Raw genomic sequence first — 26,649 nt, forward strand, 5'->3', positions numbered from 1 at the left:
TGATAGAGGGGCAAACAGGGGTGACAGAAGGGTGTACGGGATAACTGAGCGGTGTCCAGGGGTTACAAAGAAGTTACGAGCGGTGACAGAGAGGTGTAGAGGAGTGAAAGAAGGGTGGAGGTGCACTACCTGAAGCTGAGTAGGCCTCTGATAGCGTTGCCCCTGCTGCTTCCCTCCATCCACATAATTCTGCTGAGGGACCAGGAAGAATCCAGAGTCCAGAGCTGCTCCACAGAGCAGGGAGGATACACGAGGATTGGAGCTGCAGCATCACCTGTCCCGGCACTGCACACAGACTTCCCTCCCGCCTGGCCTGCATGCTTGGGACTCACAGGTATGCAGGCCTGGGCAGAAAAATCAAAAAATGTTAGCACCATATTTCCCACCAGAGTGTCTTGGCACCCTGGTTGGGAATCAATGCCTCAGGGTAATGTGTGCTGGATCCCCCTTGCGCCCCCTTGCCACAGCACACCTCACTCGCCTCATCAGAGCTACAGCCCTAATTACAGAACATGCAAGTGCAAAAAACACAAACTTCAAAAAACACTAAAATCTGTAATAAAAGTGCTATAAAAAAAGAGGTAGTATTATATGTGTCAAGGTTATCAAGAGTGGATTTAAAAGGGGGCAGTTTAAGTTGTAGAAATTTCTGCAAAAGTCCGTTCAATAAACCTGAGTGAGGGGAACTCAGAGGAAAATGCGCTCCAGTAAGCTTAAAACAGTATTTGTCTACACCACCAGCCGTTGTATAGTTTTGGCTGGCCTTTCACAGTATCTAGGCCTTTAAGACTTTAACGGGAACAAAATAGTACACCACTTAGATGTACGTATGGGGTATGCACTTATGAGGGGAGGACAATGCGTTCCAGTACGCTTAAAAATTAATTTGTGTAGAACGCCAGTCGGTATGTACTTTTGCCTGACCTTTCACAGTATCTAGGCCAGTGATTCCCAACCGCGGTGCCGCGGCACACGTGTGTGCCGTTCGCCACTGGCCGTGGTGCCGCGGGATTTTGCTGTGATTTTTTTTTTTATTGATTTTTTTTTTAAATATCCCGCCCCGGCCTGCGCGCTTATGACTGGCGGCGCAGGGGGGGAAGGGAAGCCTGCGTGCGCACTGCGCACACAGCGTCCCCCTCCCCACTGCATCCCCTGCGTTCCCTGCGTCCCCCTTCTACCTTGCGACGCAGTGAGCCGAAAATGGGTCCCTGGGGCGGAACGATCTTCACCTGCGCCGGACTCCCGTGCCTGACGTGGACCTGCAAGCTGCGCGGACCGGCTTGCTTAAGGTACTGTATCCTTTTCACCCCTCTATTACCCCTTCTCAACCCTGTCACACCCCCCCCCCCATCACCCGGGTCCACCGTATACCCCCCCCTGTCACCCATGTCCACCCCCCCCCCCTGTCACCCATGTCCACCACCCCCCCTGTCACCCATGTCCACCCCCCCTGTCACCCATGTCCACCCCCCCCTGTCACCCAGTCCGCCCCCCCCCTTGTCACCCAGTCTGCCCCCCATGTCACCCAGTCTGTCCCCCCCCTGTCACCCAGTCTGCCCCCCGTCACCCAGTCTGCCCCCCCGTCATCCAGTCTGCGCCCCCCCCTGTCACCCAGTCCGCCCCCCCCCTGTCACCCAGTCCGCCCCCCCCTGTCACCAAGTCCGCCCCCCCCCTGTCACCAAGTCCGCCCCCCCTGTCACCCAGTCCGCCCCCCTGTCACCCAGTCCACCCCCCCCCTGTCACCCAGTCCGCCCTCCCCCTGTCACCCAGTCCGCCCCCCTTGTCACCCATGTCCACCCTCCTGTCACCCCTGTCCACCCTCCTGTCACCCCTGTCCACCCTCCTGTCATCCCTTTCACTCCTGTGCACCCTCCTGTCACCCATGTTCCCCCCCGTCATCCATATCCAGCCCCCCCTGTCAACCCTCCTGTCACCCCTGTTCACACCCATGTTCACCCTCCTGTCATCCCTTTCACTCCCGTTCACCCCCTCCTGTCACCCATGTTCACCCTCCTGTCATCCCTGTCACCCATGTTCACCCCCTCCTGTCACCCATGGTCACCCTCCTGTCATCCCTTTCACTCCCATCCACCCTCCTGTCACCCCTGTCACCCATGTTCACCCTCATCCACCCTCCTGTCACCCATGTTCCCCCTCCTGTCATCCCTTTCACTCCCATCCACCCTCCTGTCACCCCTGTCACCCATGTTCACCCTCATCCACCCTCCTGTCACCCATGTTCACCCTCCTGTCACCCATGTTCACCCTCCTGTCATCCCTTTCACTCCCATCCACCCTCCTGTCACCCCTGTCACCCATGTTCACCCTCATCCACCCTCCTGTCACCCATGTTCACCCTCCTGTCACCCATGTTCACCACCCTCCTGTCATCCCTTTCACTCCCATCCACCCTCCTGTCACCCATGTTCACCCTCATCCACCCTCCTGTCACCCATGTTCACCACCCTCCTGTCACCCCTGTTCACACCAATGTTCACCCCCTCCTGTCACCCATGTTCACCCTCCTGTCACACCTGTTCACCCTCCTGTCATCCCTTTCACTCCCATCCACCCTCCTGTCACCCATGTTCACCCTCATCCACCCTCCTGTCACCCATGTTCACCACCCTCCTGTCACCCCTGTTCACACCAATGTTCACCCCCTCCTGTCACCCATGTTCACCCTCCTGTCACACCTGTCCACCCTCCTGTCATCCCTTTCACTCCTGTGCACCCTCCTGTCACCCATGTTCCCCCCCCCCGTCATCCATATCCAGCCCCCCCTGTCCACCCTCCTGTCACCCCTGTTCACACCCATGTTCACCCTCCTGTCATCCCTTTCACTCCCGTTCACCCCCTCCTGTCACCCATGTTCACCCTCCTGTCATCCCTGTCACCCATGTTCACCCCCTCCTGTCACCCATGGTCACCCTCCTGTCATCCCTTTCACTCCCATCCACCCTCCTGTCACCCCTGTCACCCATGTTCACCCTCATCCACCCTCCTGTCACCCATGTTCCCCCTCCTGTCATCCCTTTCACTCCCATCCACCCTCCTGTCACCCCTGTCACCCATGTTCACCCTCATCCACCCTCCTGTCACCCATGTTCACCCTCCTGTCACCCATGTTCACCCTCCTGTCATCCCTTTCACTCCCATCCACCCTCCTGTCACCCCTGTCACCCATGTTCACCCTCATCCACCCTCCTGTCACCCATGTTCACCCTCCTGTCACCCATGTTCACCACCCTCCTGTCATCCCTTTCACTCCCATCCACCCTCCTGTCACCCATGTTCACCCTCATCCACCCTCCTGTCACCCATGTTCACCACCCTCCTGTCACCCCTGTTCACACCAATGTTCACCCCCTCCTGTCACCCATGTTCACCCTCCTGTCACACCTGTTCACCCTCCTGTCATCCCTTTCACTCCCATCCACCCTCCTGTCACCCATGTCACCCATGTTCACCCTCATCCACCCTCCTGTCACCCCTGTCCACCCACCTGTCACCCCTGTCCACCCTCCTGTCATCCCTTTCACTCCCATTCACCCCCCATCACCCATGTCCACCCCCGTCCACCCTCCTGTCATCCCTGTCACCCCTGTCCACCCTTCTGTCATCCCTCTGTCACCCATGTTCACCCTCCTGTCGACCCATGTCCACTCCTCTGCACCCCTGTCCACTCCTCTACACCTCTCTGTCCACTTCTCTGCACCCCTGTCCACTCCTCTACACCTCTCTGTCCACTCTTCTACACCCCTGTCACCCATGTACGCTCCTCTACACCCCTCTGTCCACTCCTCTACACCCCTGTCACCCATGTACGCTCCTCTACACCCCTCTGTCCACTCCTCTACACCCCTGTCACCCATGTCTGCTTCACTACACCCCTGTCACCCATGTACACTCCTCTGCACCCCTCTGTCTGCTCCTCTACACCTCTGTCCACTCCTCTACACCCCTGTCACCCATGTACACTCCTCTACACCCCTCTGTCCGCTCCTCTACACCTCTCTGTCCACTCCTCTACACCCCTGTCACCCATGTACGCTCCTCTACACCCCTCTCTCCACTCCTCTACACCCCTGTCACCCATGTACGCTCCTCGACACCCCTCTCTCCACTCCTCTACACCCCTGTCACCCATGTACGCTCCTGTACACTCCTCTACACCCCTGTCACCCATGTACGCTCCTCTGCACCCCTCTGTCTGCTCCTCTACACCTCTCTGTCCACTCCTCTACACCTCTGTCACCCATGTACGCTCCTCTACACCCCTCTCTCCACTCCTCTACACCCCTGTCACCCATGTATGCTCCTCTACACCCCTCTGTACACTCCTCTGCACCCCTGTCACCCATGTATGCTCCTCTGCACCCCTCTGTCTGCTCCTCTACACCTCTCTGTCCACTCCTCTACACCCCTGTCACCCATGTACGCTCCTCTACACCCCTCTCTCCACTCCTCTACACCCCTCTGTACACTCCTCTACACCCCTGTCACCCATGTACGCTCCTCTACACCCCTCTATACACTCTTCTACACCCCTGTCACCCACGTACACTCCTTTACACCCCTGTCCACTCCTCTGCACCCCTGTCACCCATGTACACTCCTCTACACCCCTCTGTCCACTCCTCTACACCCCTGTCACCCATATCTGCTTCTCTACACCCCTGTCATCCATGTACGCTCCTCCACACCCCTCTGTACACTCCTCTACACCCCTCTGTCACCCATGTACACTCCTCTACACCCCTCTGTCGCCCATGTATGCTCCCCTACACCACTCTGTCCACTCCTCTACACCCCTGTCACCCATGTACGCTCCTGTACACTCCTCTACACCCCTGTCAACCATGTACGCTCCTCTACACCCCTCTGTCCGCTCCTCTACACCCCTCTGTCCGCTCCTCTACACCCCTGTCACCCATGTATGCTCCTCTACACCCCTCTGTCCACTCCTCTACACTCCTGTCACCCATGTATGCTCCTCTACACCCCTCTGTACACTCCTCTACACTCCTCTACACCCCTCTAAACCACTTTGTCACCCATGTCTACCCCTCTACATCCCTCTGTCACCCATGTACACTCTTCTACACCCCTCTGTCACCCATTTAAAAAAAAGTTTGGCGCCTAATAGATTTGTTTTGCAGGTTTAACGGTGAAGAATTGTGTGTGGAAGAAATCGTGATGATGGCCCGGACCAAATGGAGAAAAGAAGGCAACATTGCAAATTAGAGAAGACGTCATTGGTAAGTTGCTGCATAAAGCAGCACTTTAAACTACATACCCACTGATAAATAGATATAGTGCATTGCATTTTTTACCATTTCCCCCCCTTTTTTTTTTTTGCTCGTCAACCTCTGTAGCGGTGCCCCGCGGATTTTTTTTTTTTCGAGGTGTGCCCCGACCCGAAAAAGGTTGGGAAACACTGATCTAGGCACTTAAGACTTTAACAGGAACAAAATAGTACAACACTTAGATGTACGTATGTGGTATGCACTTATGAGGGGAGGACAATGCACTCCAGTACGCTTAAACAGTATTTGTGTACAACACCAGCCGGTGTGTACTTTTGGCTGGCCTTTCACAGTATCTAGGCCCTTAAGACATTAACAGGAACAAAATAGTATACCACTTAGATGTATGTATGTGGTATGCACTTATGAGGGGGGACAATGCACTCCAGTGCGCTTAAAAATGAATTTGGGTACAACACCAGTCGGTGTGTACTTTTGCCTGGCCTTTCACAGTATCTAGTCACTTAAGACTTTAACAGGAACAAAATAGTTCACCACTGAGATGTACCCTTTATACCACTTAGATGTACGAATGTGGTATGCACTTATGAGGGGAGGACAATGCACTCCAGTATGCTTAAAAAAGTATTTGTGTACAACACCAGCAGTACACAGTTTCTGTGTACCACTCCCTCAATCTCACTCCCTTCCCTATCAGTGCTTCTAGGCAGGATTTGGGCTTGAGGTGAATCGCTGCTGTTCTGTGCAACACACTGTGCAACACATTGCTCTCTGTCCCTCTCTATAATAGAACACTGTATTGACTGGGAGGTGAATCTCTGCTGTAAAAATGCTTTTCTGTGCAACACACAGCGCTGTCTGTCCCTCTCTATCTCTCTGCAATATAAGGCTGAAGTAACTGGAGGCAAGATGGCTGCTGATTACATAGGGCTGTGACATCACAGGGGTGACTGGCTGCTGATAGGCTGCATGCTGCATGTTATTCAGGGTCATCCTGCCTACCCTTGTTACCGCCTTCCCAGGATTCCTTGCCCCATGTCCTCACATGTGGATCCGCCATTTTAGATGCCCTGGAGCCTGGACCACACTAAATGGAGTTTAATGAAGCAATTCAGCGATATTCGGCGATATTCGCATTCGTTGCAAATTGAATTTTGTCTGAAATTCGTAACGAATTTGGATTCATCAGATTCGATTCGCTCATATTCGTGCCCAATAAGTAGTACAAAAGTATACAGTGAAAACAAGTATAGCCAGTATTCAATGGTTGTTGCTTCTAGGGCAGGCACAGTAAAATAACAGAATAGTTATCTGTCACTGATGTGTAGGACCCTGAAGCACATTTCCACTGAATGAATAAAAGCTGCAGCCATCTTAAAGATGTAGCATTATGAAACAGAAGTTTGGTCTTCGGCACTCAGTATCCATAAAATACATTGTCACATCCAGGGTAGAGATCAGTGCAGATCTGAATATACCCCAAACCATTGTCCCTAACTACTTGAAGGGGTACTCCACTGGCCAGCATGTGGGGGTCGTCCCCCGCCCCTTGTGATGTCAGGCCAAGCCCCTCAATGTAAGTCTATGGGAGGGATCGGGGTGGCCGTCACACCCCCTCCCATAGACTTACATTGAGGGGGCATGACATGAAAAGGGGACGTGGCTGACCCCTGCAGCACACACAGCGTTCGGCACTAAATGTTCCAATTTTTGGCCAGTGGAGTACCCCTTTAAAGATCCACCCTAAACAGTGCCCCCCAACTGGGCAATGGCCTCTTCACTGGATTAAGTGTACAGATTGTCAGGAAACTAAGAAAGGCCAGGTCAGCAAAAAAAGGGCAGTTAAAGAGTACCTGTTATCAAACCATATTTCTTAAGATAACTCAGATTATATTCCCTACTATTCCTAACACCCCTCCTGCCTTTAAACATTTTTGATCTTTAAAAAGCTGTTTATCATAGCTTTCCTCTTGTTCACATTCGGGGACATTTATTGGTAAGCAAGTTCTGTAGTCATTTTTTTCTTGCTATTTTTTTGCTTATGTATGACATATTTATCATACTATCACAGGGGGTTGATAAATTTGGCTTACATGAGCAAAAACCAAGAAATCACTTTTAAAGACCATTTTTTTAGCACACATAAGCAAAAACCAAATAATGACTACAGAACACCACTATGCAGCTTTGGGGAAAAAAAGTGTGTGTATATATATATATATATATATATATGTGTGTGTGTGTGTGTGTGTGTGTGTTTATTACATTTTTTTTAACACTGTTTTTTCTCCCTAAATGTACTTACTCATTATTATTTTTTTTTTTTGTTACTTCTACAGATCTGTGTATCCTGTGGACTCCTTCGGATTCGGTGGACTACTTCAACGACCAGCGTTTTTCTTTGCTTGATGTTAATAAAATGGTTAACGAGGGCTTGTGAGGGAGTGTTTTTTTGTAATAAAATTTTTTTGAAACCTGTTGTTTTTTTTTTTTTTTTACATACTGGACAGGCTTAGTAGTGGAAGCTGTCTTACAGACGGAGTCCATTACTAAGCCGGGCTTAGCGTTAGCCACAAAAACAGCTAGCGCTAGCCCCCAATTATTACCCCAGTACTCAACACCACAGGGGTGCCGGGAAGAGGCGGTAACAGGCTGGCGTTATTTAGGCTGGGGAGGGCCAGTAACAATGGTCCTCGCCCATCCTGGTAACGTCAGGCTGTTACTGTTTGGTTGGTATTCGGCTGAGAATAAAAATAGGGGGGAACCTATGCGTTTTGTTTTTAAATAAATAATTAAATATGAAAAAAAAACAACGCATAGGGTCCCCCCTATTTTTATTCTCAGCCAAATACAAACCAAACAGTAACAGCCTGACGTTACCAGGGTGGGCGAGGACCATTGTTACTGGCCCTCCCCAGCCTAAATAACGCCAGCCTGTTACCGCCTAGGCCCAGGAGCGCCATTTTTGACACTCTGGGCCTGTTGGTACTGGCTCTTCCCGGCACCCCTGTGGCGTTGGGTACCGGGGTAATAATTGGGGGTTTAGCACTAGCTGTTTTTTTGGCTAACGCTAAGCCCAGCTCAGTAATGGACTTTGTCTATAAGACAGCTTCCACAACTATGCCTGTCAAGTAAAGTAAGGAAAAAACACAACAGGTTTAAAAAAAATTTATTACAAAAAGCACAAGCCCTCGTTAACCATTTTATTAAAATCAAACAAAGAAAAAAGATTGGTCATCGAAATATAGTCCACCGAATCCGAAGGAGTCCACAGGATACAGGGATCTGAAATGAGAAGAAAAAATAAATAAAAATGGGTTAGTACATTTATTATCACCTGCTCGCACATCTCCCGCCCCACACGACTACAACTCCCAGCATGCCCTTACAGTAAGGACATGCTGGGAGTTGTAGTTGTGTGGTGCAGGAGATGTGTGGACAAGTGACAAGCTTGTCCCCTGCCCCCAGCTGCAGGACTACAACTCCCAGCATGTCCTTACAGTAAGGACATGCTGGGTGTTGTAGTCCTACAGCTGGGGGTAGGGGACAAGCTTGTCATTCGCCTGCACTGCACAACTACAACTCCGAGCATGTCCTTACAGTAAGGGCATGCTGGGAGTTGTAGTCCTGCAAAGGGAGCCCGGGCACACACACACAAAGAGTAATACACAGTCACACACACACACACACACATAGTCTCACACACACACACACAGTCACACACACAGACAGTCACACACACAAACACACACAGAGTCACACACAGTCACACACATACAGAGTCACACACAGTCACACACACACACAGCCACACACAGACAGAGACACACAGACAGAGATAGAGACAGACACACACACTCACCCATCCAGCGCAGCGATCCTTCTCTCCGGGCGCCCTGCGAGTGACGTCACTGACGGAGGGACGTGGGAGCGGAGGCCGGCGCAACCGAAGACGTGGGAGCGGAGGCCGGGCACAGTGCAGGTGAAGGCCGGGGGGCTGGGGGGAGTAGAGGGGTGCTGGTGGGGGGGTTATGGACGGGCACAGCGCAGGTGAAGGCCAGGGGGGGGGTTACGGGCGGGCAAAGCGCAGGTGAAGGCCGGGGGGGTTACGGGCGGGCACAGCGCAGGTGAAGGCCGGGGGGGGGTTACGGTCGGGCACAGAGCAGGTGAAGGCCGGTGGGGGGAGGGGGGTGTATGCTGATGGACCCCCCCTGACAGACTCCTATATCCCCTAATCATGTCACTGTTCCGGTCGGGTCCTGTGATTGGCTGCTGGTCCTGGCCAATCACAGGACCCAGCGGGAAATGTGAAATGACAGCAGGGGATTTAGGAGTCTCCGGCGCCGGTATATGTAAGGAGCCCGGGCTCCTCATACTGCCTCCCCGCTACCCTCACTTAATAATGATGGGGACACTGATATCCCCCCTTGTCTCCTGCCCGCGCCGCTCAGCTCCCGCTGCTACAGGACTACAACTCCCAGTGTGTCCTCACTGTAAGGGCATGCTGGGACTTGTAGTCTTGCAACAGTTAGCAGACAGATGGGAGTTGTGTGGCGCTGGCAGGTGAGAGGGGGGATGTAAAGTGAGGGTAGCGGGGAGAAAGTATGTTGGAGCCCGGGCGGCAGTAGCTTTTCCTGCTCCATGTTGGAGCTGGAGTAAATTTAGTAAATTTTTACGGCTGTTGCGACATTTTATTGCGCAGCTGCGACTGTCGCAGTTACTAAATACCTGACTAAACCAAGTAAAGTTTTTAAACCCGCGTACCGTAGTCTAAAAAATAAAACTTGCTCTTCTTGCTCGCATAGATGATTGTCGCACAAAAAGTCACGGTGTCGCAGTAGCGACTTTTTTGCGACAAATTTACACAGAAAAACTTGGGTAAAAGGGTTGATAAATTCCCCTCATTGTGTGAGCTCCCGGCAGGAGGAAGTGGGCATTCCCCAGCAGGCACGATGTCACTGAAGCCTGCGAGAGTCGATCCTGCCATGCCCCACACCCACTTTCTGAGTTTGGTCTCCTGCCAGGCCTGAGGAGACCAAACTAACTGTTTGACTTTCACAGGGAACAGAACAGAGCCACCTAGTGGCCGTTTTTTTTTCAATCACATTAAAAACACATAAAGGTTGAAAATTTTAACAACAAATAATAGCAAAGTGTCTTATAATTACATAAGGAACAATATATTAAAAGTTTAGTTTAGTGACAGATACTCTTTAAGTTATAGTTTCAGCACCAATTCAACTACTCTCTGGCTAGCATGGGCAACTAAGCAACTTTTCCTCAAGATGGGTTTTAATAAATCTCCCACATAGTGAGCAGTAAACCCTGCTTTTATTACTGATACAGCAAGTGGGGGCATGATAAACAGACAGACCTTACAGCTAAGGCTGCTTTCACATTATATCATTTCTCCATTTTAAAGACCTGTTATAATGTTCCGTTAAGGAAACCCTTAAAACCGGCCATTAAACAGCCGTTACAAAATCCCATACGGTCGTTACAAAATCCCAGTCAAGTCTATGGGATTTAGTGATTAGGCGTTATGACCCATTAATGCCGTTATGAATAACAGATGTAATATTGTGACAGGAGAAAAACAGTACATGCACTAATTTTCTCCCATCACAAAATAATCCATTATTCATAACGGCATTAACGGGTCATAACGGCTAATCACTAAATCCCATAGACTTGACTGGGATTTTGTAACGGCCGTATGGGATTTTGTAACGGCCGTTTAAGGGTTTCCTTAATGGAACATTATAACGGGTCTTTAAAACTGAGAAATGATATAGTGTGAAAGCAGCCTAAGGTAACTTTTCTACTGCATTTAGCAATAACTATAAGCAGGGTAAGTTATTTTCCCAAATAATATGAAGGGGTATATACTACGTTAGACAGAGGGGTAGAAATATCACTAGTTTTTTGTTGGCAACTGTTTACTATATGCAAGTACAAACCCATATGGTTGGCTCATATATACACTGCTCAAAAAAAATAAAGAGAACACTTAAACAACACAATGTAACTCCAAGTCAATGACACTTCTGTGAAATCACACTGTCCACTCAGGAAGTAACACTGATTGACAATCAATTTCAATTGCTGTTGTGCAAATGGAGCAGACAACAGGTAGAAATTATAGGCAATTAGCAAGACACCCCAATAAATGAGTGGTTCTGCAGGTGGTGACCACAGACCACTTCTCAGTTTCTATGCTTCCTGGCTGATGTTTTTGTCACTTTTGAATGCTGCCGGTGCTTTCACTCTAGTGGTAGCATGAGACGGAGTCTACAACCCAGGCTCAGGTAGTGCAGCTCATCCAGGATAAAAAAAAAAAAAACGCAAAGGAGCTAAAAAAGAGTGAAAAAATGCCGCAGACTTTTTTTTTCAATGAAAAAAAATGCCATGGGGGCTGTTTTGGTGTTGTTGTTTTTTTTTGGGGGGGGGGACGCACACAAAAAAACAAGTTGAAACTTAGCCTAACGCCCAGCATATGTGGCAACAACAAAAAAAGGAGACAATTCTCACCTGTTTACACAGCTTTCCTGTAGCTCCTCTGGGTCCTGCCACTCCTCCCCTGTTCTCCTAAATAATATTGTATTTGGTTGTTTTTTTTGATGACTGCTAAATAGTTTAGTCCACACCCCTGCGGCCCCTTCCTTTAGTCTTTACATTTTCCAGATTGTTCTTACAGGTGTGCTGGAGCCTCCGGGAATTAGCTCTGTACCCTGATTGGTCATAGTCTCCATCGGCAGAAAAACAAATCCTTATAAGGAGCAAGATTGGCAGTCCAGACTCAGTCAGAGCAGAAGAGTAAACACCTGATCGCCCTCCCTCCCTGCTGATGTCATTCTTCTTGTTATGATCCTTTGGTAGAGAGGTGGTTGCCCAGATGGACAAGTGCTTTGCAAAGCTGATTAGTTGGGTATTTATTGTATTTTTTTTTATATACAGTATTTGATGGTTTTAACTATTTATTATTATTATTGTATTGTAAATTTATTTTAAATTACTTTATTATTTTGTATTCAGTAACCCTTTTTTAAAGAGACAGTGGTCTTTATTCTCCAATTTCCATTGTCTGTGTCTTTATTTCTCGGTTAATTTGAGAAATAGTAGGCTTGTTCCTTTATGACATGTCTCAGTGACATGTCAAAAGTTTTTTGTTTGTTTGTTTTTTTTTTTTTTTTAAATGACAGTACCATTTTAATGACAGACCAACATGATTGCTTTTTTTTACCTCAATCCATTTCCTGTTTTATAAAGTTACATGCAATTGTCACATGCATGAGCTGAATAACACAAGCTCCAGCTGTAGTATGTCTCTCTCAGCATTTTTCTGAATTCTATGCACCTTACTGAATAAGATTTCCAAATGGCAACACGAGACAAGACCCAGTGTGCACTTCCCTCTCAAGGCCATGTAAAAAAGGGAAGATAAAAACCAAACAGGAATTTGTTCTTATTTTACAGAAGACTAAACATAGTTGGCAGCACTGTGTGGTGGCTCATTTTGGCATTTGTTCAAGGAATATAAACTGAATAGTGTTGGGCGTGAATATTCGCATTTCAATTTTTTATCGCGAATATCGCAAATTCGTGAATATTGCGAATAAATTGGCTATATATTCGAAATTGTGAATATTTGCTTTTTTCCGCATATGCGCACATGTGCAAATTCGCATATGTGAATATTAGTATATGCGCATATTCGCATATATGAATATTTGCATATTCCTTCTTTTCACTTGTGGGCCAATTAGAATGATGCAAATACACTTGTCAGAGGTTCTCAACAACATCCCTAGCAACCAATAGTAAAGTTACCCACCCTCTCACTGTTTTCTTCCTCGAATATGCGAATATAACGAATATGCGAAATTCGTGAATATAGGACGACTATTCATCTATATATTCGCAAAATATCGCGAATTCGAATATGTGCAATGCCGCTCATCACTAAAACTGAATACACCAGGGAAAACCCAGGGGAAAATAGCAACAATCAAACATCTGATCGCCAAAACATTTCCTGTAGAAAACATAAAGGGGGAGATTTATCAAAACCTGTCCAGAGGAACAGTTGCACAGTTGCCCATAGCAACCAATCAGCTTGCTTCTCTCATTTTTAACAAGGCCTCTACAAAATGAAAGAAGAAATCTAATTGGTTGCTATGGGCAACTGAGCAACTTTTCCTTTGCACAAGTTTTGATAAAGCTCCCCCAAAATGCAAATAAATGATAATATAGGGGGAGATTTATCAAAACCTGTGCAGAGGAAAACTTGCCCAGTTGCCCATAGCAACCAATCAGCTTGCTTCTTTCATTTTTATGAAGGCCTGTGAAAAATGAAAGAAGCAATCTGATTGGTTTGCTATGGGCAACTGGGCAAGTTTTCCTCTGCACAGGTTTTGATAAATCTCCCCCATAATCTTTACTCATTCAGTGATACAACAATCTGTCCACCATAAGAAGTTCAGACGTAGGGGAACAGCAAAAAACAAGTTCAGCTGTTTCTTATACACTACTAAAAAAAATAAAGGGAACACTTAAACAACACATTGTAATTCCAAGTCAATCACACTTCTGTGAATCACACTGTCCACTCAGGAAGCAACACTGATTGACAATCAATTTCACATGCTGTTTTGCAAATGGAACAGACAACAGGTGGAAATTATAGGCAATTAGCAAGATACCCCCAATAAAGGAGTGGTTCTGCAGGTGGTGACCACAGACCACTTCTCAGTTCCTATGCTTCCTGACTGATGTTTTGGTCACTTTTGAATGCTGGCGGTGCTTTCACTCTAGTGGTAGCATGAGACGTAGTCTACGACCCACACAAGTGGCTTAGGTAGTGCAGTTCATCCAGGATGGCACATCAATGCGAGCTGTGGCAAGAAGGTTTGCTGTGTCTGTCAGCGTAGTGTCCAGAGCATGGAGGATCTACCAGGAGACAGGCCAGTACATCAGGAGACATGGAGGAGGCCGCAAGAGGGCAACAACCCAGCAGCAGGACTGCTTACTCCGCCATTGTGCAAGGATGAGCAGGAGGTGCACTTTCAGAGCAATGCAAAATGACCTCCAGCAGGCCACAAATGTGCATGTGTCCACTCAAACGGTCAGAAACAGACTCCATGAGGGTGTATGAGGGCCCAACATCCACAGGTGGGGGTTGTGCTTACAGCCCAACACGTGCAGGACGTTTGGCATTTGCCAGAGAACACCAAGATTGGCAAATTCTCCACTGGCGCCCTGTGCTCTTCACAGATGAAAGCAGGTTCACACTGAGCACATGTGACAGACGTGACAGAGTCTGGAGACGCCATGGAGAACGTTGTGCTGCCTGCAACATCCTCCAGCATGACCGGTTTGACCGTGAATCAGTAATGGTGTGGGGTGGAATTTCTTTCGGGGGCCGCCCAGCCCTCCATGTGCTTGCCAGAGGTAGCCTGACTGCAATTAAGTACCGAGATGAGATTCTCAGACCCCTTGTGAGACCATATGCTGGTTGGCCCTGGGCTCCTCCTAATGCAAGACATGGCTAGACCTCATGTGGCTGGAGTGTGTCAGCAGTTCCTACAAGAGAAAGGCATTGATGATATGGACTGGCCCGCCCATTCCCCAGACCTGAATACGATTGAGCACATCTTGGACATCATGTCTCGCTCCATCCACCAATGCCACGTTGCACCACAGACTGTCCAAGAGTTGGCGGATGCTTTAGTCCAGGTCTGGGAGGACATCCCTCAGGAGACCATCCACCACCTCATCAGGAGCATGCCCAGGCATTGTAGGGAGGTCATTTGGGCACGTGGAGGCCACACACACTACTGAGCCTCATTTTGACTTGTTTTAAGGATATTACATCAAAGTTGGATCAGTCTGTAGTGTGGTTTTCCACTTTGATTTTGAGTGTGACTCCATATCCAGACCTCCATGGGTTGATAAATTTGATTTCCATTGATCATTTTTGTGTTGTTTTGTTGTCGGCACAACGAAAGTATTTCATACGACGAAAGATCTTGGATGTGTTATCTTATTGTTCCCTTTATTTTCTTGAGCAGTGTACTAGTATACATGACTGCATTTCATGCCCATGGGAAATGTTTAAAGGTATGGCACATTAGATTCATCACAAAATCGCAGTATTGTCTCTGACACATGTACTAACAGCTGCATGACCTTCCCCTATAAAGAATGTCTCCAGAAGGGCAGCTGTTATGCATTCGTCATGCATACAATGGTTACAACAAATACTTACACTGTCCTCTGCTGAGGATCATTAGAACTTTTTTTTTTTTCCAAATAAAATTTTATTGAACATTTTACATGGTACAGAAATGAAAGCGCTCATCACTTATACATGAGTGGCACAAAAGGAAGCACATTGTTTCCAGTCTAATCAGCGGGACAAGTAAAGCTAGTGTATAGAGCAGAGAAATATGATAACAGTCAGCTTCTGAAGAGAATCTAAGGCGACAATATACAGACTGCAGGCCCTAACATCGCGCTGTAATCTAGGTAGTCTCGGTAACGTAGACTGGATATCTCAAAGGTTAGCCACTCTACTTTACTTGAACTTGTAGAACATAAACTGTATAAAACCTTAAAGGACGGGGGGGGGAATAGAGGGGTGAGGGGGAAAGAGGGAGGGGAATGAGAAGTGGTGAAGGGTGGGAAGGAGAGAAGAAAAAAGAAGGAAAAGGAAAGAGAGAAAGGTAGGTAGAGGGAAGAGAGAAAGACAATCAGGATAATCGGCTACCTCGCAAGCATCGTCGTCTCCAGACTCCACAGCGCCCCATGGTATTCACCAGTATATCCCAGGCACTGAGGAAGCGAGCCTGGATGACCGGGGTGGGGAAAGAGACAGATCAATGTCACAGGCAGGGGACTTAGAAATATTAAGTGGTTAAGTGCATGTTGTCATAGTCTCTGGACGCTAAAAAGGCCGTCCAGGGGTTTCATATATAGCAGTGTTTCTCCATTTGGTGTTTGCTTTATGCCATCAACTCCTCCATTCTACATAGGAATACCACTTCCTGTAACCCGGAGGAGACTGAGGGCGGGAGTTGGGATTTCCATAGTCGCGGTATAATGGTTCGAGCCGCCAGGAGTAGGAAGGATATCAGGCGGCTGTATCCTTTGGGGACGTTGTCAGGGAGGATTGAGAGCAGTAGAGTCTCTGGTGTGTTCGGGATATGTACATCAGTAATGTGAGTTATGATATCTAGGACCTGATGCCAGAAACCAGTGAGAGACGGGCATTGTGACCAGATGTGAAGCATTGTGCCCCCGAATCTCCCACATCTCCAGCAAGTATCAGTCACCCCTGGATACATTTTGGAAAGTAGTGCCGACACTCTACACCATCTGGTCAGGATCTTGTAATTAGTCTCTTGTGCTTTGCAGGAGATTGAAGTGTGGTGACATCGGGAAAGAGCTCGGCGCCAGTTGTCAGCAGGGATAGCGTGGCCCAATTCCTTCTCCCATCCCTCACAGAAGGACAGGGAGCCATTGGTCGACGCCTCCAATAGGAGAGAATAAAGCGTGCTGACCGCCCGGGGAGTCGGAGAGGCTGAGGAGCACAACCGTTCAAATACCGTCAGAGGTCTGTGGAGTTGTAGTGAAGTTTTTTTCGCCTGGTAAAAGTGGCACAATTGTTGGTATTGGAAAAGAAAGAGTGGGGAGGGTGTTGTATCACCCAGGATATCTGCTAGGGATTTCAGGGTCGTTGGGGTCAGAAGAGATCGGAACATTAGAACTTTTTTTATCCTAATCAAAGTGATTTCAAACTTCCTGTAGGACTGTGGTCTCCAAACTGTGAACCTCCAGCTATTGCAAAACTACAACTCTCAGCATGCAGGCATGCTGGAAGTTGTTGTTTTGCATCATTTGGAGGTCCATCGTTTTTTAATCCTTATTAAAGTGATTCCAGATTTTCTTTAGGAAAGTGATCTCCAAACTGTGGACCTCCAGCTGTTGCAGAACTACAACTCCCAGCATGCAGAGGTACACAATTTGGACACCGCTGCTTAAGAACATGCTCACACAGAGTTGTATGCTTTTTTATGCAGGTTTTTTTTATTCCAGTAAAGAGTAGGCCCACTAAACTATTCTGACTGCAAATGAAGCAACAGAAACCCAACAAAAAGGCTCCTAACAGCAGTGTGAATAACATATGACAAGTCATTTTGCAATGCAAACACTAGATGGCAGGCTATACCCACAAGGAATATCACAGGCACACGGTACATTTAGTGCAGGGAGATAGTATGGTATTATCATGTATAATCTCTACTATAGTTTGTGTTTCATATCCTGAGGCTGGACCCTGAACCTAGCCACTGACAGCAACATTACACCCGAAAATAACAAGTGCAGAGCTGCGACATCCCCTAAGTAATTATAAGTGAATGGAATAAAGCTGAAAAACAAAGCAGTACAGCCACTACTAAAAATACATAATTATGTAGTACAAATATGATGTAAAAATTAAGAGGTCCCAGACTATTTTTGCCTTAAAGGGGTACTCCGCTGGATTTATTTAATTTTTTTAAATCAACTGGTGCCGGAAAGTTAAACAGACTTGTAAATTACTTCTATTTAAAAACCTTAATCCTTCTAGTACTTATCAGCTGCTATGTTCTCCAGAGGAAGTGTTTTCTTTTTTCATTTATTTTCTGTCTGACTACAGTGCATAAGTCTATACAATGTGTGGTAACATATTCTCTTTGTTTTGTCTCTCTGTACAAATACCAGTAGTAATACTGAATACCAGTATATGTAGTTTTTTTGACATATTCTTAATAATAAACATTTCATATTTTTACGACACCACATTCAAAGAGTTGTATCTTTTTATTTCCCTATTGATTTGGCCATGTGATGTGGTTTCTTTTTTGCAGGGCAAGTTGTAGTTTGTACATACTGTATACATACAACTTATATTTATAGATGTTGTTATTATTATTATCATTATATCCAAAAGGCAGTTTCTTTGTTTTTTTTTAATTCTGATCCTTAAAATAAGGTGGGGATTCTGTCATTGATTTATTTCCTTTATTATTCATACAGTAAACGTGCATATACTGCGTATATGTGCATATATTTAATCTGGAAAAGGCAAAACTAGCTTGTTGATGCAGATGCACGTCCCAGGTACTTTCCCTGACTATGCCCCTTAACCCCTTAAGGACTCAGGGTTTTTCAGTTTTTGCACTTTCGTTTTTTCCTCCTTACCTTTTAAAAATCATAACCCTTTCAATTTTCCACCTAAAAATCCATATTATGGCTTATTTTTTGCATCACCAATTCTACTTTGCAGTGACATCAGTCATTTTACCCAAAAATTCACGGCGAAACGTAAAAAAAAATCACTGTGCGACAAAATTGAAGATAAAATGCCATTTTGTAACTTTTGGGGGCTTCCGTTTCTACACAGTGCATATTTCGGTAAAAATGACACCTTATCATTATTCTGTAGGTCCATACGGTTAAAATAATACCCTACTTATATAGGTTTGATTTTGTCGAACTTCTGGAAAAAATCATGACTACATGCAGGAAAATTTATATGTTTAAAAATGTCATCTTCTGACCCCTATAACTTTTTTATTCTTCCACGTACAGGGCGGTATGAGGGCTTATTTTTTGCGCCGTGAGCTGAAGTTTTTATCGGTACAAATTTTTTTTGATCGGACTTTTTGATCACTTTTTATTCATTTTTTAATGGTATAAAAAGTGAATACGCTTTTTTGGACTTTGGAATTTTTTTCGCGCGTACGCCATTGACCGTGCGGTTTAATTAATTATATATTTTTATAGTTCGGACATTTACGCACACGGCAATACCACATATGTTTATTTTTTATTTTTTACACTGTTTTATTTTTTCATGGGAAAAGGGGGGCGATTGAAACTTTTATTAGGGAAGGGGTTAAATGACCTTTATTAACACTTTTTTTTAACTTTTTTTTGCAGTGTTATAGGTCCTATAGGGACCTATAACACTGCACACACTGATCTCTCATGCTGATCACTGGCATGTATTAACACGCCTGTGATCAGTGTTATCTGCACTTGACTGCTCCTGCCTGAATCTCAGGCACGGAGCAGTCATTCATCGATCGGACACCGAGGAGGCAGGTAAGGGCCCTCCCGGTGTCCTGTCAGCTGTTCGGGACGGCGCAATTTCACCGCGGCGGTCCCGAACAGCCTGACTGACTAGCCGGGATACTTTCACTTTCACTTTAGAAGCTGCGGTCAGCTTTGATCTGATCAGTCAAATTGTAACCCCATATTGTTGTGTGTATTCAACCAGGACATGAAATTCGTGAACTCCGTGCTCGAACCCTTCCAGGTTACCAGCACGTCGTCCATGAATCTAACATAACTGACAAGGGACTTTCTGAAAGGGTTAACTTCTGAGAAGATGAATCTTTTTTCAAGGAAGGCAACGTAGATGTTAGCCAGGGTGAACGCGACCGGTGTGCCCATGGCTACACCACTCTTTTGTGTGTACCACACGTTGTTAAACTGGAACACGTTATTGGTAAGAATTAAAGGGTACATCTCATCAAATAAACTTTTGACATATTTTAGATTAATGAATGTTGAATAACTTTCCAATAGCATGTTAATGAAAAATATGCTTCTTTCTATTGTATTTTTCCCGATCAGTCCTGTCAGCAAGCATTTCTGACTCATGCTGGAGTCCTAAACACTCAGAGCTGCCAGCCTGCTTTGTTCACAGCCAAACAGGCTGTGAACAAAGCAGGCTGGCAGCTCTGAGTGTTCTCCTTTGTGAACAAAGCTTACTGGCAGCTCGTAGTGTTTAGGACTCCAGCATGAGTCTGAAATGCTTGCTGCCAGGACTGGTAGGGAGACCCCTAGTGGTCATTTCTTCAAAGTAGAAAATTAAATAGAAAGAAGCATATTTTTTAATAACATGCAATTGTAAAGTTATTCTGCATAAATTAATCTATAATATGTCAAACGTTTTTTGGATGAGAGGTACCCTTTAAATTTAGTGCATCACACACAAAGGAAATAAACTGCTCAGTATATAACCTGCAAGCCACCTTCAGAGGGCGGAGTCTGATGAAGCGGGCTGAGTCCCGTGAAACAGCTGTAACTACACGTGTTTGTGTCCTGGCATTCCTGCCGGTATCCTGCCGTCTTGTGTTCATGTCCACAGTTCTCTTGCAATAAAGCATCGGTGCACTACTAACGGGTGAGTGCGGTTTTCTTCTACTGCTTTGATTACACAGCGATTTGTGCCTTTCCCTACCAGCACCCCGTTTTGCATCACCAGTGATCTCTCTGCACTCCGTACGTACGGATCCAATCATACAATTGCATACCCTTTGCTCGCCAGCGCTGTGCCGGACATTCATTTCTGCATCTATATGCTTTGAATCTTTGACTTTTGCTTTCTACGTAGCCCTGAGCACGCCGGTTTGGGTTTTGGTGAACTCCTTTTGCTGCTGATCTGCCATGGCAAAATGGATATGGATACCGCATCAGAGACCGCAGAGATCGGTCTGAACACTGACCTAGCCATAAAAGCAGGCCGGCAGGACGCAGGCACATACTTCACTCTATGCAACGATATGGATTCACTACAATTCATTAGCACTAAGAACTTAGAATACAAAATAAGTCAACTAGCAGAAAAAGAAATGAAATTGTTCTGGACGATTAACTCCTTGAAATCCTATCGAGACTGTAAAAGAGTCCCTAGAGGTCTCAGAAACTACAAGGAGCCCTCCCAATACACAGATGACGTGGAATTCATGCATAAATGGGAGCAGGTGCATCTTGAATACTCTATGAACATGCTAACAACGATACTTGAACGTAATGAGAAGGAATACCTGAATGTGGCAGAAGCTTTGGAAAAATCAAAAGTTGAGCTGAGAACTCGCTTGTCAGAAACTCAGAGACAAGCTTTTTTGAAAAAGCTGGATACAAAACTCCTTAATCTGCAGAGTACCCTTAAAGAAGAAAAAAGGGACAAGTATTTAAGAGACAAGCAAGATTTCGAAAGTGGAAAAATATTTTTTAAAAAGGGGAATACCTTTAAAGGAAAGAAAGGACACGGCAACCACAACAAGGAGAGTAAAAAACAACAAAAGAAAAGTGAACGCACTACAACTGACTTTCTAACAACAGACTCGGAATTTAGTGAACCGGAGGGACAGAATCCCAGTAGTACAGCAGATTCAGTTTCTAGGGGGCACCCTTTAGGGGAAGGACTAGGAGAGGAGGAAAGAAGAATAGGAAAAGGTGGAGCAGAAAAAAGGAAAAAAAGTTTCATGGAAGTCTTAAGTGACCCCACCTTATCTAGTGGTGTAGGACCTTCTGTAATAGATTATGATAATTGTAATGCACTTTCTGTTGCTTTGGTCACCATCATTAACCTTACAGATTTGGTATTAAGTGAGGATGTTACTTCTCTTTTACAGAAGGGTTTAAATTATTGTCCTACCCATGATTTTTATTCTGTGATATTTGAGACAGACCTTTTCAAGTGTGTTCGCAAGCTAAATTTGAAAAAAATATTTGCTAATAAAGATAATAGTACATCTAAAAAAGAGGGAGAAATCCCGGTATGCATTGGCCCTCTGGGCTTTAGTCCATTGATTGAACCCAGCACTTCAGAAAATGACCGTTTGCTGGCATTGACTGAACTGCTGGGGGAGAGTGTAGCCGCGAGCCATACCCCCCCCCCCCCCCACCCCGATAGCAATGTTTTGCAGCATACTCATGCAGGTGAAATTGGTTTCTTTACAGGCGGTGTTAAATCTACTTTCAATCCCCCGTTGGCCCCTGGGGGCAATCTTGATATATTTCAACGCAAAGTATTAGAGGACGTGAAAGCCCTTATATACCCCCAGGATAGCCAAAACCTCACAGTTAAAGAAAAGGAGGCAATAAAATGGTTAAGATCGCAGAAAGGATTAATCATCAAAAAGTTGGATAAAGGGGGCAATATTATTTTAATGAAAGAACGCTATTATCTGTCCGAGGCTAACAGACAATTGTCGAACACCAAAAATTACGAAATTGTACCAACTAATCCATTCCGAGGCTGTCGGCACGTCTACAGACCTTTTTACGCAGGTCCGTGGAGGTGGGGACGATCTCGAACACCACCGCCACCAAACTGTTTCCCCTAGTGCCAGCCCTACCTTGCTGGTACTTTCTTCCAAAGTCCGCAAAACATTGGAGACCCCAGACCAATTGTCTCCAGTGTGGGGTCTCTAATAGAACCCCTGTCGAAATATATCGACTGGGTGTTGCATCCCATTTTTAAAGAAATTCCACATATGGTCAAGGACACCAACCATTTCCTGGAAACCATTAAAGATGTGCAGTGGCGCCCGGAATTTTTACTGGGTGCCATTGACATCGAAAGTCTGTATACTAACATAGACCAGAATATTGCAGTTCAGTGCGTCAGGGAATTGTTGGTGTCCTCAAACAAGAGTGAACAGTTTATTTCCTTTGTGTGTGATGCGCTAAATTTAAATCTTACCAATAACGTGTTCCAGTTTAACAACGTTTGGTATACACAAAAGAGTGGTGTAGCCATGGGCACGCCGGTCGCGTGCACCCTGGCTAACATCTACGTTGCCTTCCTTGAAAAAAGATTCATCTTCTCATAAGTTAACCCTTTCAGAAAATCCCTTGTCAATTATGTTAGATTCGTGGACGACGTGCTGGTAACCTGGAAGGTTTCTAGCACGGAGTTCACAAATTTCATGTCCTGGTTGAATACACACAACAATATGGGGTTACAATTTACCAGTAAAATTAGTGATGAAAAAATAGAGTTCTTAGATGTTTTGGTAAAAATTGATAACGGAAGATTGTGTACAGAGGGTTACCGCAAACCTACTGCAGGTAACTTTCTGTTAGACTATAGCAGCTACCATCCACATCATGTTAAAACTGCCAGTTCCTTCGTTTGCGAAGAATTAATGACACACAGGACAGTTTTGATAAACAGGCACAAGAACTCACCTTGCGTCTTCTGGAGAGAGGGTACCCACCCTCGGTCTTGAAGACTGCCTATGATAGGGCCAACAGGCAAGAGAGAAGTGTCTTATTGCAAAACAGCGGTATATCTAAAAAATAAATAGACAGAGGGGAAAATGTGAAGGTCAGAGATTCTGTTTCACTTTTACCCACAGTCCAATGGTAGAAAGAATCAAGCAAAGCATCTACAAAAATTGGCACCTAATTCAAGATGATCCGGCGTTATCCAAACACTTTAAAAGTAAACCCCTCATTGCTTATAAAAGGGTCCCGAATTTGGGAGACTTGCTGACCAGCAGTAAATACTCTGCTAAAGAAAATACGATCTGGCTCAGCAATTCTACTGTCAATGGCAATTTCCGCTGCGGTAATTGCAAATGATGTCCCCTGATTAAAATAGGAAAAACCTTTGGCATAGGTGGTGCACAGATCAGAGTTAAAGAGTTTATCAACTGCAAAAAGAGTTTTGTTGTCTATTGTAAGTTCTGTGACTGTGGGCGTTTTTATATAGGCAGCACGACTAGGGCACTGCATATTAGATTTAGAGAACATCTTTATTCCGTTCGTTCTGGTAAAGGTTGCCCTAGAGTGCTAGACCATATAAAAACTGCCCACAACAATGACCCTGCAGCCCTTAGGTTTTTTGGGATAAATAGAATTTTGCCCAGAAAAGGCTGCGATAGAAAAAAATTGTTGTTCCGGGCAGAGGCGGAGTTTATCTTACGGACGGATGCCCAAGGACAGCTTGGGCTGAACGATAAGCTGGACTTTAGTGTTTTCCCTTGAAGATAGCGCTGGTGTGCTTCCATTTTCTCTATATTAATATTTTTCTATGCATAGAGTGTTGTTTTTAACTTGATTTTCTGATTTTAGATGTCTTTTATCTGTGTGTAACCGCCCATCTGATGACGGTCTTGTAGGTGAGTATTTACCCTGCAAGCCGCCTTCAGAGAGCGGAGTCTGACGAAGCGGGCTGAGTCCCGTGAAACAGCTGTAACTACACGTGTGTGTGCCCTGGCGTTCCTGCCGGTATCCTGCCGTCTTGTGTTCATGTCCACGGTTCTCTTGCAAAAAATCATCGGTGCACTACTAACGGGTGAGTGCGGTTTTCTTCTACTGCTTAGATTTGTAAATTACTTCTATAAAATAAATCTTAATCCTTCCAATAGTTATTAGCTTCTGAAGTTTTCTGTCTAACTGCTCAATGATGATGTCACGTCCCAGGAGCTGTGCATGATGGGAGTATATCCCCATAGGAACTGCACAGCTCCCGGGACGTGAGTCATCAGAGAGCAGTTAGACAGAAAACAACAACTCAACTTCAGAAGCTAATAACTATTGGAAGGATTAAGATTTTTTCACAGAAGTAATTTACAAATCTGTTTAACTTTCCGGAGCGAGTTGATATATAAAAAAAGTTTTGGCCTGGAATACCCCTTTAACCTCTTTAGGACATAGGACGTTCTGGAACGTCCCCGCTACCTGGGCTTTAATGCCCAAGGACGTTAGAGAACGTCCTGTTGTATTTCCGGTCTCTGCCGCGCGCCGGGCAGAGATCGGAACGGCATGTCTGCTGAAATCTTTCAGCAGGCATGCCGTGCAAATGCCGAGGGGGGTCCCGGGACCCCCGCATGTCGGCGATCGCAGAAAATCGCATGTCAATTCAAACATGCGATTTTCTCCTATTCCGGGCTGATCAGGTCTCTGGTGACCCGATCACCCGGAAAATAGGGATGCTCGGACCTGTGAGTGACAGGCCCAAGCATCCTGCAGGGTAGGAGTGAGGTCGCAATGCTGAGATCTCCTCCCATCCCCTGCCATTGGTCAGAACTGATTCTGACCAATGGCAGAGCATGCCGGTGGGTTGCCATGGAAACCCCCCGTTCTGCCCACCCCTTGATGTCAGGCAGTATCTGTACCTAGTATCTATCTCCAGTACCTGGAGGAGAAGACTCGTGGGGCCCGGCAATCATCGCAGATATTCACCGGAGATCCCGGCTCAGGTAGGGAATCGACGGTGGGGGGGAGAAATGAAACTGAAAGTAAAGTGATTTTTACTGTGGCAACCACTAGGAAGGCCGAACTGCAACTCCCAGCATAGGCTGTCTGGGCATGCTGGGAGTTGTAGTTTTGCAACATCTGGAGGGTCACAGTTTGGGGACCACTGTTACAGTGGTGCCCAAACTGTAGCCCTCCAGATGTTGCCAAACTACAACTCTCAGCATGCCTAGACTGCCCAGGCAGGCTGGGAGTTGTAGTTCTGTAACATCTGTCCCTTCAGATTTAGCAATTTTCATGAAATTTATGAAAATTGTTGCTCTACTTTGAAGCCCTCTAATTTTTTCAAAAAGTAAAAATACGTCCATTTTATGATGCCAACATAAAGTGGACATATTTTATTTGTGAATAAAAATTAAATTTATTTGGAATATCCATTTTCCTTACAAGCAGAGAGCTTCAAAGTTAGAAAAATGCTAAATTTTCTAAATTTTCATGAAATTTGGGGATTTTTCACAAAAAAAGGATGCAAGTAACGACGAAAATTTACCACCAAAATAAAGTAGAATATGTCACAAAAAACTATCTCAGAATCAGAATATTCGGTAAGAGCATCCCAGAGTTATTAATGCTTAAAGTGACAGTGGTCAGATGTGCAAAAAACGCTCTGGTCCTAAGGTGTAAAATGGCCTGGTCCTTAACCCCTTAAGGACGCAGGACGTAAATGTATGTCCTGGTGCGGTGGTACTTAACGCACCAGGGCGTACATTTACGTCCTAAGCATAACCGTGGGCATCGGAGCGATGCCCGTGTCATGCGCGGCTGATCCCGGCTGCTGATCGCAGCCAGGGACCCGCCGGCAATGGCCGACGCCCGCGATCTCGCGGGCGTCCGCCATTAACCCCTCCGGTGCCGGGATCAATACAGATCCCGGCATCTGCGGCAGTGCGCGATTTGGATGAATGATCGGATCGCCCGCAGCGCTGCTGCGGGGATCCAATCATTCATAACGCCACACGGAGGTCCCCTCTCCTTCCTCCGTGCGGCTCCCGGCGTCTCCTGCTCTGGTCTGTGATCGAGCAGACCAGAGCAGAAGATGACCGAAAACACTGATCTGTTCTATGTCCTATACATAGAACAGATCAGTATTAGCAATCATGGTATTGCTATGAATAGTCCCCTAAGGGGACTATTCAAGTGTAAAAAAAAATGTAAAAAAATGTAAAAGTAAAAGTAAAAAAAAAAGTGAAAAATCCCCTCCCCCAATAAAAAAGTTAAACGTCCGTTTTTTCCTATTTTACCCCCAAAAAGCGTAATTTTTTTTTTTTATAGA

General features: G+C 46.1%; 1 protein-coding gene across 3 annotated transcripts in view; it reads right to left on the reverse strand.

Moving 5' to 3' along the window:
- The window catches only part of TLR3 (toll like receptor 3), a 92,876-nt gene that overhangs the window by 39,561 nt on the left and 26,666 nt on the right, over positions 1-26,649 (reverse strand). Inside the window, exon 2 of one of the 3 annotated variants that reach the window (XM_056559502.1) lies at positions 23,304-23,407. The gene's annotated coding sequence lies outside the window, so the exon portion shown is untranslated. Of the gene's footprint in view, positions 1-11,801; positions 11,940-21,151; positions 21,171-23,303; positions 23,408-26,649 lie in introns of those variants that run through there. The other 2 variants (XM_056559508.1, XM_056559493.1) reach the window with 2 other exon arrangements.

This window comes from Hyla sarda, chromosome 1 (assembly GCF_029499605.1).
Source record: "Hyla sarda isolate aHylSar1 chromosome 1, aHylSar1.hap1, whole genome shotgun sequence".
In the NCBI taxonomy this organism is placed as follows: Eukaryota; Metazoa; Chordata; class Amphibia; order Anura; family Hylidae; genus Hyla; species Hyla sarda.